This window comes from Lathyrus oleraceus, chromosome 7 (assembly GCF_024323335.1).
Source record: "Lathyrus oleraceus cultivar Zhongwan6 chromosome 7, CAAS_Psat_ZW6_1.0, whole genome shotgun sequence".
Classification (NCBI taxonomy): Eukaryota; Viridiplantae; Streptophyta; class Magnoliopsida; order Fabales; family Fabaceae; genus Lathyrus; species Lathyrus oleraceus.
Genome location: NC_066585.1, coordinates 473,054,101 through 473,066,625, shown reverse-complemented (window position 1 = coordinate 473,066,625; position 12,525 = coordinate 473,054,101). Strand labels below are relative to the sequence as shown.

The 12,525-nt window shown below is 38.5% G+C and overlaps 1 long non-coding RNA gene across 2 annotated transcripts; it reads left to right on the top strand.

The window, feature by feature from the left end:
- The first annotated feature begins 8,590 nt into the window (after positions 1 to 8,590).
- LOC127106864 (uncharacterized) lies at positions 8,591 to 11,492 on the top strand. Of its 2 annotated transcripts, XR_007795520.1 has the most exons (6): positions 8,591 to 8,919; positions 9,024 to 9,128; positions 9,230 to 9,362; positions 9,488 to 9,576; positions 10,057 to 10,211; positions 10,336 to 11,492. It is a non-coding gene; the product is annotated as an uncharacterized LOC127106864 (long non-coding RNA). The 2 variants fall into 2 exon arrangements; XR_007795519.1 differs by having other exon boundaries at positions 9,488 to 10,211; positions 10,336 to 11,489.
- The last annotated feature ends 1,033 nt before the right edge of the window (positions 11,493 to 12,525 follow it).

Genomic DNA, 12,525 nt, shown 5'->3' with positions numbered 1-12,525 from the left:
GAGGGTTTTTATGGATTGATGATCAACCATCTGAGGGTTTGCATTTCAATCAGGGTTTTCTGATCCTTCAAAGGTCTTGGGCATTATTTTGTATGCAAGGATATGTCACCATCATCATGGTTATGTCAACCTCAAGGGCTTCATTATTCATGTCCAGGTTCCTTTGGGTTAGGGTTTTGACCTCTGGTCAACCCTAATCAATGTCATTCTTTCAACCCGGGTTTCTCAAGGAGATGAGGTATTCTAGTGAGATGGGGATCACATGGTTATATTTAGGAGCTCATATGACCTAGGTTTTCATTTCTGAGCCATTTCCCCAAGTGGTTGAGGCTCAAGCTGATCAGGGCATGTCAAGGTCATCTAAGGACCACAAAAAGACAACTGTGCAGTCAACTGAGGGCTATGAGGTGGGGAAATGAGTTTCAACACCTCAATCATGTTCAAAAGAGGTCCATTTGTCATTTCAAACATATATCTTGAAGATTTTGAAGTCAAATCAAAAGTTTCCAAAAATGGAAAGTGACCTGTAATTTCAAGTTTCCAAAAATGGAAAGTTTTTGGTCTACATTCAACTTGACTTTCCAATATCAAAGAAGCTTCGAATGGATTTTTGGTGAACATGAATGTTGAAGATCTTTCTCTCCTCTTTTCAAAAAGTCCAAGATCATGTCCATCTAATGATTGGTTGAGGAGTTATGGCCAAATGATCACAAAGTGTACATGGGATTTCAACATGGCATAACTTTTGATTCAAAACTCCAAATTGAGCCACTCTTTTTGCAAAATGCTTGTCATGACCAATACTTTCCAAATCAACCATTGCCTTGCATGGAAAAAGTTCACATGATCAATTGTCCATTCAAGTGCATTTTAGAGGGAAAATGGAGAATTCAAATTTGGTGGATCACATGAGCAAAATTCCACTTCGATTGTGTTTATGGAATGATTTTAAGTGATTTCAAGCCCTAACATGTTACTGTTCACGTGTGGATTTGCCTTGCCACCTCACATTTGCCAAATTTGCATTTCACCTCATAACTCATTAATTTTAATTAACCAAGTCTAATTTGGATTAGCAAAGTCATTAGCACATCATATATAAGCTTAATCCTAACAGAATTGGCCATAATCACAATTCATGATCTAGAATTCCATTTTCCCTCCAAAACTCTCTCTCCTTGAATTTCAAAAATTCTTCACACAACCACAAGATTTCTTCATAGATCCATCATCCTCATGGAATTTTGAGCAGGAATCATTCATCATTCGTGGAAATTGAGTTGGTTTTGAAGTTATTCAAGTGCATGGACATGGTGATGGAACTTGAAGATTGAGCAAGATCCAAGTGCTTTCAACCATTAATTCTTACTCAAAGCTTCAAATCAAGATTACTGTTGTGGATATGGATCATTTGGAGGCTTTAACACGTGGATTTGAAGCACTGCCATTCCAAGTAAGTGGAAATTCGACCAGCTTATTTCTCCAATTTCTTGACATAATCTTGTAGATCTTGTTGTGCTGATGATTCTGATATGATTAGATTTAATTTTGGTTAAGAAATGAACATGTATGAGTGATTTAAAGTTTGGTTCATGAAACTTCTCGCCTTCGATTTGAACGATCCATGGAGAATTAGGATTAGCTAATGTGATATTTGAGTTCTACATCGAAAGAGCTTTCCAACAGTACCAACTTTGTAAGTTTCTGGAAAGTTTTTGAGGTTGCTCCGCCGGAGACGGCCGGAGAAGACGGTGGAAACCACCGTCCACCGCCGTCTGCAATTAGTGCTAGGGTTTATCCTCTGTGACACTCGTGTGGCTCCTGCGTGTCGTTTCCATTGGTCCAAATGCTTTGAATGTGCCTGCGTGGTGTTTTGACTGCGTGCGTGGGATGCCACATCATAAGTGAAACGCTGAGTTTCACAAGCGCCTTTGACCTGATGCGCGCGCGTTCGATCCTTCCTTAATGCATGTTTCTGGATTTTATTTGATACGCTCATGAACCATAAGCGGCTAGGTTCGATACCTGGCGCATGTTTTCTTGAATATAATTGTTTGAATGCTCTCATTATCCTCACTGGCGTGTGTTCAAGACTTGGTGATGTACATGATGATTTTCAATTCAATTTCATTTTCCACATGATATTTCATTCTATTTCATTTTATTCCTTCAACTTCTAAAAATCATAAAAAATGGTAGAATGATCCAAATTGAGTGCAATTTTTTACACATGCTTGTGTTGATGTCTATTATTTTGTGATGTTAATTTTCTGATTTTTGTGGTTCTGGATTTTTAATGGTGATTTGTTGATTGAACATGATGCCATAATGATATGTTGCATTCATTTGATTGTAAAATTCTCATGGTTTATCCAATTGCCTTAAAATTTGACATGCCTGATGATAACATGTGACATGATGTTTTGGCTATTGTTTGGCATTTTTATCATTTACTACCACTGTTTTGGACAAATGAACATGTGGTGTGACAATTTGTGTCACATATTGGATGTTGCTTTTGTGCATTTTCATTAACATATCATATGAGCTCTTCTGGAATTAATTTTTGGTATGATGCTTCTTCATAACATGTTGAATTCACATAAAAAAATTCACGATCTTTGGATGTGTTTCTGTTTTAATGTGGATTTTCTATTCTTGATGTCCAATTTTGATCACATTGTTTGCCTTTGCTTCATCTTGATTAATTAATGGCTTTGCCTTTTGATTTGGCTTTGGTGCTTTTTAGGACACTTTCTTGTTTGATTAAATGTGCTTCATGTGAAATATTGACTTCTGTTTTGGTCATTTGACTTGCCTTTGACCCTAGTCTTTGTACTAGTGGTTTGTACTCACCATTTGTGTTTGTGTTTCAGGTATCTAGAACTAATGGTTGGTTTGCTCATTATTTGAGATGCAAGTTGCTTTGTTTACTAACTCTTGTTGTGTTGTAGGTCCATTAATGTGATGAACTCACTTGAGTGCTTGCACTTAGGACTTGCATTGTGTACATTTGCATTGGTTTCACTGTGTCTTGACTGTTGGTTTTTCTGTCTGAGATACTAATTGGTTAGCTTTTGTACAGGTACATTAGCCGCTTGCTAGCTAGCTTTTGCTTTTCTTTGGAGTGTGGTTGATACACCACTGAGGTAGTTTAGCCTTCTAACTCCATGTAGTCTGGAAGCCCTCTCGCTTTTTTGGCAGGCGTTTGGCTAAAGTCCTCCTTAAGAGGCAATGACTGTGATTGTTTATATTTGTGCCAAAGACCTATAAATGAGGCATGTTACTTGTTAAGTCCTCCTAAGTGAAGAGGAAATTGACAGATAGAAGGGACTAGTAGCCAGTCCCCTGTTATTCGTTGAGTCGTTCATTATGCTTGCACTACGTGCTGATGCTCTTGAACCTAACCCAAGATCTTGTACAGTGTCAGTCAAGTGGAATAGGGTCCCTCTTTCTGGACCCCCACACTTTCTTTGATTTAAGCTCACCCAGGCCAGGGTTAAGAGCATGAGGTCCAATCCTCATTTCCTTTCATCAACTTCACCCTAACTCTTAATGTTAGTGGTTAAGAGCTTCAGCATACCCCTACAGTTTTGGCTTGTTTGTCGAGGTTGATATGACCCCTTGACTAAAGCCCAATCAGTTTGTCTGAGCCTCTTGCTTGCATATAAAGTGTGATGATTGCTTTTGATATGTTTATCTGCTTTCCACTTCTCACCTCCTTTTCTGTAGGAGTCGAACGTTTAACTTTCGAGGAAGTTGAATGTATGTAGAGATAGACTTGAGTTGACTCGCTTCCTGTGTGAGTCAAACTCTTGTTAGATACCTCAACCTAGGGCTATTGTGGATTGCATGACAACTATTAGGCTCGAGTCAGTCTCCCTTTTAGTTTGTTATTCCCCGGGTCTCTGGTTAGGAGAAAGTTTCTCCCCTGTTAAGGGGAACTACGTCGCCCTGATTCTCATACCAGATGAGATACGTAGGCAGGATATCGTGCGAGATCTCTCCGGGCGCCCTTTTCTTTTTCGTTGTGTTGTGTTTGTACACCATCCTTCGTGTTTCTTTTGACGTTTCAGCGTCTCTTCTTTTGGTTTGTGTAACTATTAGGTTCGAGTTCCAGACTCCCTATTAGTTGGTTTGCTCACCTTTTTCCCCTGTTAAGGGGAACTACGTCGCCCTAATTCTCATACTAGATGAGATACGTAGGCAGGAGATCGTGCGAGATCTCTCCGGGCGCTCTTTTCTCTTTTTGTTCTTTTGACGTCTCAGCGTCCAACCTTTTGTTCCTTTTGATGTCTCAGCGTCTCTTCTTGTTTGTTTGATAACTATTAGGACCGAGTTCCAGACTCCCTTTTAGTTTGTTTGCTTATCCCTTCTCCCCTGTTAAGGGGAACTACATCGCCTTGATTCTCATACCAGATGAGATACGTAGGCAGGAGATCGTGCGAGATCTCTCCGGGCACCCTTTTTTCTTTTTGTCTGTGTGTTTGTGTAACAACTATTAGGCTCGAGTTCCAGACTCCCTATTAGTTTGTTTGTCAACCCTTTTCCTTTTTTGTGTGTGTTTTGCTTGACAGCTATTAGGCTCGAGTTCCCGACTCGCTTTTAGTCTGTGTGTTCAACCTTGTTTTTTCTTTTTAACGTCTCAGCGTCTCTTCTTATTTGTGTGACAACTATTAGGCTCGAGTTCCAGACTCCCTATTAGTTTGTCTGTTAACCTTTGTTCTTCGGTGTTTGCTGGTTAGCGTGTGCTTTTGTTTGGAGTCGGATATAAGTCCATCTATTGGCATTCCGTTTCCTGTTTGTGTTGAGGAGTTAGATGTAAGTCCAGCTATTGGCAATCTGTTTCCTTGTGTGTTTCTTTTGACGTCTCAGCGTCTCTTTTTGATTTTGTTTCGGCGTGCATTAGCCGAACTACGAGTGTTCCGATTCTCTCTCTGGATAGAGAAGATACGTAGGCATAGGATGCGATATCCTATCAAGCACATTTCCCATTTCCCAGAACTACGGCGACTCTGATGTTTATTTCTGACAAACTACATAGGCCCAGGATGCGACATCCTGCCGAGTCCGCTTCCTCCGTTTTATTCCGCCTGTTTTATTATTCCAGTGTGTGTTCATTTCTTTGAGCAGTTTTTCAGCAACCTTTTCCTATTCTTTTGAGCGTGGATATCGTCGAGTACGGCGGACGTGAAGGGTGCTAATACCTTCCCCTTGCGTAACCGACTCCCGTGCCCTGCATCTCTGGTCGTAAGACCGTTCCTTTCCCCTTTTTCAGGTTTACTTCAAGCGTTTCCTTTCCCTCTTTTGGGATAAATAACGCACGGTGGCGGCTCTGTGTTTTTTTTCTGCCGGTTGTTTTTCGCGTTGCGACACATAGCCTCAAGGATCATTGAGCATCTTGGCTTCCTTTCCCTTTGGATGGGATCTCCTTGTGAGTGGTTTGAGATCACCAAGCTTGCTTGAATTGTATATCATTGCTTTTCTCATTTTGTTTACTAACCAAAAGTACAAAAATATGTCATTAACATTTTGTTTTGTAGCTCAACCAAGCACCAGGTCAAGATCTTCAAGGATTTCCTTTGTACAAGAGATGAGGTATTTTCTTGGTATGAGGACCACATGATTATTCTATGGAGCTTACATGAGCTAGGGTTCCATTTTGATGTAATTTCCCCAAGTGGTAAAGGCTCAAGTTCATCAAAGCATGTCAAGGTCATCTGAGGACCAAAAGTCAACTGTACAGTCAACTGAGGGCTATGAGGTGGGGAAATGAGTTGAGACACCTCAATCATGTTCAAAAGAGTCCTATTCATCATTTTTAAACATCCATCTTGAAGATTCAAAGGTCATGGCAAATGTTACTATAAATGGAAAATGACCTGTAATTCAAAGTTTCAAAATGGCAAGTTTTTGGTTCACATTCAACTTTATTTTCCAACATCAAAGAAGCTTCAAATGGATTTTAGGTGAACATGAAAGTTGTAGATCTTTGTCTACCCTTTCCAAAAAGTTCTAATTCATGTCCATATGATGAATGGTTGAGAAGTTATGGTCATTTGGTTACAAAGTGTACATGGAAATTCAAAATGGCTTAACTTTTGATACAAAGCTCCAATTTGGTCCATTCTTTTTGCAAAATGCTCTTCATGACCAAGAGATTCCAAAATGTGCTTTTCCATGCATGGGAGAGGCTTTTATGCTCACTAGTTCACACATGGGCAAAATGGAGGGAATTTCTACAATTCAAAATTGGCTTATGATACAAGCAAAATACCAATTCCATGTTGATTATTGGTTGATTTTAAGTGAATTCAAGCTTGCATGAGCACTGTTCACGTTGTCGCACCTCGAAAAAATGGGGATACGACTACAAAGCGAAGCGCAATCGCACGCTCGCAATGATGGACTGAACAGAGTCGCCACCGAACTTTATTTATTCCTAAAAAGGAAAGGGGGAATATCGATAAAACCCAAGACAAAAGAAAGGATAAGATATGGTCATCGCAACCAATATCAAGGTTCGGGAGTCGATTACGCAAGGGGAAGGTATTAGCACCCCTTACGTCCGTTGTACTCAACGGGAACCATTAGGTCAGTTGTGTGCATTAATGTTAGTTTGAAATGTTAGGCTTTTCGAATTATTAGGTGGGAAAGAAAGAAAGGAAGAGAATGTTTTTTGGATTTTTTTGACGAATGACTAAACCTAAGTTTTTTATTAGTGGGCCTGACAAGATTTATAAATCATGCTCCTACGTATCTCAAAAGAGAAATCAAGGCTTACGTAGTTCTAGATAGAAAAATGTTTGTTTGTTGGTCGATTTTAGCGAAAGCTATACTGTATTAATCGACGAAAACATTGTTTTACCCAAAACAGATGAGGAGTGGACGCATACCACACATTGAACGGATTTATAAATCTACATTCGGAAAAGCGTCATTTATCTCTACTCAACAATCGTGGCCGAAACATTGTTTTGTATCACTTAAGACAATATATCTTTCGTTTATGAAAAAGGTTTTTTATTAATCGCACGGCGGCCAGAAAGAGTTTGATTGGTTGGATGTATTTTGAGTGATGGCGAGAACTTGGATGAGCGAGATATACATCTCAAATCCTAGCCTCAGGAGTGCATGGTATACACCATGTTCCATTTCCATCTTTATTAAAAGAGGTTAAGATAGGAATTAAGTATTTTGGAATTTGATTGAGAAAGGGTTTGAAGAAACCGCATTGACAATTTTAGACGATTGCGAGAGCTAAGATAGGCGAGGCATACGTCTCGAATCTTAATCTCAGGAGTGCACGGTATACACCATGTTCCATTTCCACCTTTATTGAAAGAGGTTAAGATAGGAATTAAGTATTTTGAATTTTGTTGTGAAAAATGACTTGACACTAGATCAAGTATTGATGGACGTTCAAGAGAAATTTGAATGAGTGTTTGAGAGAAAACAAAGTGGATAAACTTGGATGATGGCGAGATCTAGAATTGGCGAGATATACATCTCGGATCCTAGTCTCAGGAGTGCGTGGTATACACCACGTTCCACTTCCATCTTATTGAAAAAGTCTTAACTATAAATTAATATTTTTTTGAGTTTTTTATTAGAAAAAATGGCTTGACGTTGAATCAAGCGTTTGATGAAAGTTTGAAAGAAATGGAATAGAATAGGAGGGAGAAATGAATTAATTCGTTTATTGAGAAAATACTCGACGTTGGGTCGAGTCATATTTTTGTATTTTTTGGAAATGGTTGATTTTATTCTTGTGTTAGTATCTAACTAAACAGTCAAACAAATAAAGAAATAAAATGGTACAAAATTATTACACATCGGGGGAGTGGGGTACATTTTGTCAAATGGGGATTCAAAAATCATGAAATAATTAAATCAGGCCCAAACAACAAATAATGCAATGTATGAGTGTAAGTGCAAGAGAACCGGCTCATTGTAAGAAAGCCCAAGAGTAAGCTATGTGAGGTTGATGGCGATGCTTAAAAGCAATCGACTTACAAGGGTATGGAAATGGGCTCGACATTGAATCGAGAAAAGTGTGATTTTAATAGTTTAAAACGGTTTTGAATGGATGATGAAATTAAAAGAAATCAAATTTGTGTTATTAAACAATAATGAAACTATGAGTATAGGAGAAATTATAATAAAACATAAACATAAAAAAAATGAATGCTAAAAGAAATAAAATGCTACATATAGGTATCGAACTCACTCCACTTAAGACTATGAAACTAACCTCTCTCCACTAGGCCATTTATGATTAGTTATTATTTAAATAACAACTTAGATATATAAACCAGAATAGATTAAAGTATGAATTAAAATAAAAATAAAAATGGGGTGGTCTATTTAATGGACGATTAATTAAAATAAAATGGAGGAATCCCAAAAGGTGACCCTAGCCGCCTGGCTGTTGGGTTCAAAAGATTAAGGATTGGGAACACAAACTAGCATTTAACTAAAACTAATACCAACAAACCACTATTAATGACCAAATGAGAAATCTAAACGGTCACTTAGTGAGATTTAATTGTCTGCTTAATAAAAAGCAAATAAATAATTAAAAAAAAAGAAATGGAAAAGTGAACTCAGTCGTCCTCCATCCTCACCTTCGTTCTCAGACTATCTCTATCTCACACCTCCCTCAAACTCTTCAATCGCGTCTCTCTCACAATCACTCACCTCTCTCAGTCGCTCTCAAAATCGCTCACAAGATTGCTCTCTCAAACGCGCTTACACTTTCGCTCACCATCTCTCATTCCGTTCCCAATCTCTCACGTCTCACTCAATCACTCTGAATCATGCAAGAATCCATAGCTGAAACAAAGAAAGAGCTCACCTTCGGCGGTGACGACGACAACGATGAAGTTTAAACCTCATTCCTTCGCCTCTTCAAAACAGGTTTGTTTTTGATTGTGGGATTAGGGTTTTCTTGTGGTGTTTTTGTCCGCCTCCAATTTTTCGTCCTCTCCTGATTCTTCTTTTTCTCTCTTTATATTCTGCAGCTTTAGGGTTTTCAGCTTGGTATGGAGTTCAAAAGAGTATCTCTGCAAACTACTTTTGATGTGCTCAAAATCAGATTGGTCTCTTTGATGCTAAATTCAAAAATGGTATTCTGAACTCATGCTTTCTTCTTCGTTTTTTGTCTTAATTCCATTCCGGGTATTTTCTTGAAATTTAACCGACTTGGTAATTATTTTGTTTACTGCAGTGAAGATTGGTTAAAACAAGAGTAGCTTCGGTTATCACAGGGATTCTGGATCGTGATTTTGGATTGAAATTTCTTCAGTGGAAGCATCGTGATTTCCTGATGATGACTTCTATCGGTCGTCAAAAATTCATAGGTATGACCGTATTGCCTGTTATGTTGCGTCAAGCTGGCATTAGCCTGGACTCAGCCTGTTTTAATGACTCAAGAAACTTATGGCCTTGGTATGATTTTGCCTTGTGATTTCAATGTTTTTGCTAGGTATGAGGTCAAGTACAGGTTTATGCGCATCCAGCAAGTCTGTTTTGGTTCTGCAACATGCTTGGAACTTCTCATATTTGGCAAGGCAGGTGAAGTGGATGAACCTTTGTTTACATTATGTTTTTCAGTATGATTCCTGGCATTCGGTTTCTTAACATTGGATGGCTTAGGATGCACACGCGTGTTTGAACGATCAAGATTCGTTAGCAGTTTTGTTATAGGAAATTGAGGAGAATTATTGATTCCTGTGCGCTTTTCCACAACCAATGGTTCCATACTGCTAGGAACAACACTAGGCACGACATCTGAAGTAGATGATTAATTTTGTCTCCTTGTCTGTTGCACCTGCCGATTTATTAGGATGGGATTTGACTCGAGAACTTTTTGCTCGACAGTTCTACCTTCAGCAAATAAATTCAAATGTCCAGTTGAAGCGAGCACTACCAGCATCGACCATTCTCCATATACTTTTAATTCTGATTTGACCAATCTTGCAACCTAGTGTCTGTCTTTCTGAACTTGCACTTTTCTTTGTGGAATCTAAGTTTTTTGTCTTGTTGAACTTGCAGTTTTCATCGTGGAATCAAGGGGCGTCCGATGAGACCTTTGACATGACCGTGATGCTAGGCTAAGCATGTACACACTGTCTTGGAAAAATGATGGGTTCAAGCACGAAACCAACAAGACTTTGCTAGTTCCCCTCAAAGAGTCCTGCAACATGCGTGTGAGTTTACTTTCCCGAAAGAGAACTCGACTTTCATCGTTTTTCCTTCTAGCATCTCCATAACCTGCTATATCCACAAAATTCATCTTGCTCACAAAACTACTTATACTTTCATTCTGTGCAGGGACATGGACAATTAATCCCAAGTGGCTTCTACGAGCACGCTCAACTTCTTTTTGGGTGCAGCTGTGTGTGCAGAACATGCTGGCACAATGACCGAATAAACGGTAGAGAAGCCTCACATTGCTGGCGGAGAAAATATACTACTGGTCCAGATGAAAGATTGGATTCCATGGAAAAATCTTTGTAGCAAGCTATCAATGTAATCTCAAGATAACTAACAACCACGCGAACTGATCCAAAAGCTGCATCCATAAATAAACCAACCTTCGGGTGTGCAAGCAAAACATTGGCAATATCTTGAAACTGTGTTGATGTAAACCCACGGCGGGGTATTATTTATTTCATTTTAGGTGCAATCAAGATTATTTGGCATGAGGTTCAGTGAAACCGGATGAACTGTCACAGGCTCGTTAGTATGCAGGCCTTCCCCTGGATCTTGAATATCCTCTAAAGTAGTATTAGTGTTTTGTGTTAGAGCAGTTTCCTAGGTCTTTTGTATCAACTTTTCAGCAACTCATTTTTCTGAATTTGCTTCAGTATTGTCTTGTATCTTGTATGTGTAACATGTATCAACAATGGGAACATCATTTTCTATCTTATGCTCAGAATTTGGCACTTACATCAACTAGGATATGAACTGTCTAGCATCCATTTTGTATGAAGATATTTGATCATCAACCTTGTTGATTTTGGCATTAATCTTCAGATAGTGGATGCTATTTGGACTTAAATCATTTGCATAGACTAAGCATCCTTTTTTGTACGGCAGGAGTGGAAAAAGGACCTATACCAGCAAACATGTCACAAATGATTTCTCCAGCTTGGAACATTGAAACTAACCTCTTGTATTCATGTCCCAATCTGGAATTCTAATAAACCAGACTGTAACAAGCCTAAAAGTGGCGCCCTATTGCTTCACTTCTATAATCATATCATGCTCTCCTGCTAGAATTTCAAAGCCTTGCAAAATTGGCAGGGTATTCGAAGGGCCCACAGTTTCAAGTGCACATCGAACATGCTCTCGTCCACCAATATCACCACACAAAAGAGGAAGAAATCAGCAATTGAACTTGCAACAATTCTGGCAGATCCGCACACCTAGGTGCAGCAAAACATATGCTAGATATGGCTTCCTTCAAGTTTAGGGGATATTCCCTTTGAGATTCAATAATTGGAAGGCGGATAGAAACAAGTTCACAAAAGAGTTTTAAGATCTCTCTTTGCATCTTAGAAACTCCATGTATTCATGTGGTGATGTTTTTTTTATTTATTATAAGTTATTCCTATGCCATGTACATGGATGATTATGATTGAATGAATGAATGAAGTAATCGAACTATGAATGAGTATATGGAAATTCTTGAATATGAATGAATTTTTTTTTTAATGTGAATGAAAAAAATATGAATGTAAATTTGGAACGCGAAAAACGTAAAAAATATGAAATAGTAAACATGAACATGAATGAAGGATATGAAGGTGAATGAAGAAAGAATGCAAACGAGTGATCAATGGAGAAAAATTTTCAGGGCCAAAATCGGGGTATGACACACGTGTAGCATGGCCATGCTAGCTCACTTTTGCAATTTTGCAATTTACTTCATATCTCCTTAATCATGATTAGTGCAAGGCTAATTTGGATTCAGTGTCATTAACAGGTCATATATAAGCCAAACCCTAACCATAATTGAGGAGATAACAGAATTTTCAGATCCAAATTTTCAAATTCCCTCCAAATTCTCTCTCTTCGGAATTCAATTTTCTTCACATAATTCTTCAATCTTTTTGCATATTCTTGCTCCTGGTGTAATTCTGAGTAAGAATCATCATCTGGATTGTTCAATTGAGCCTGAATTCGAGTTGATCAAGTGCACTCTCATGGAAATGGATTTCTGAAATTGAAGTGGATCTAAGTGGTTTCAACGGTTGATCTTTGCACAAAGCTTCAAGTCAAGGATATTGGAGTAGATCTGGAACTGTAGAGAGCTTGAGGACGCGTGTACAACAACCTGCATTTCCAGGTGATGAAAAATCGATTCTCTCCTTTTGCAGTTTTATGTATATAGATGTGTAGATCTCATTGCCTGGAGTATGCTGATATGATTAGATTTAAAAATGGATGAGAAATGAGCATGTATGATGAGCTTAAAGTTTTGATTGCAAATATGTTTATGTTCGATCTGGAAAATGC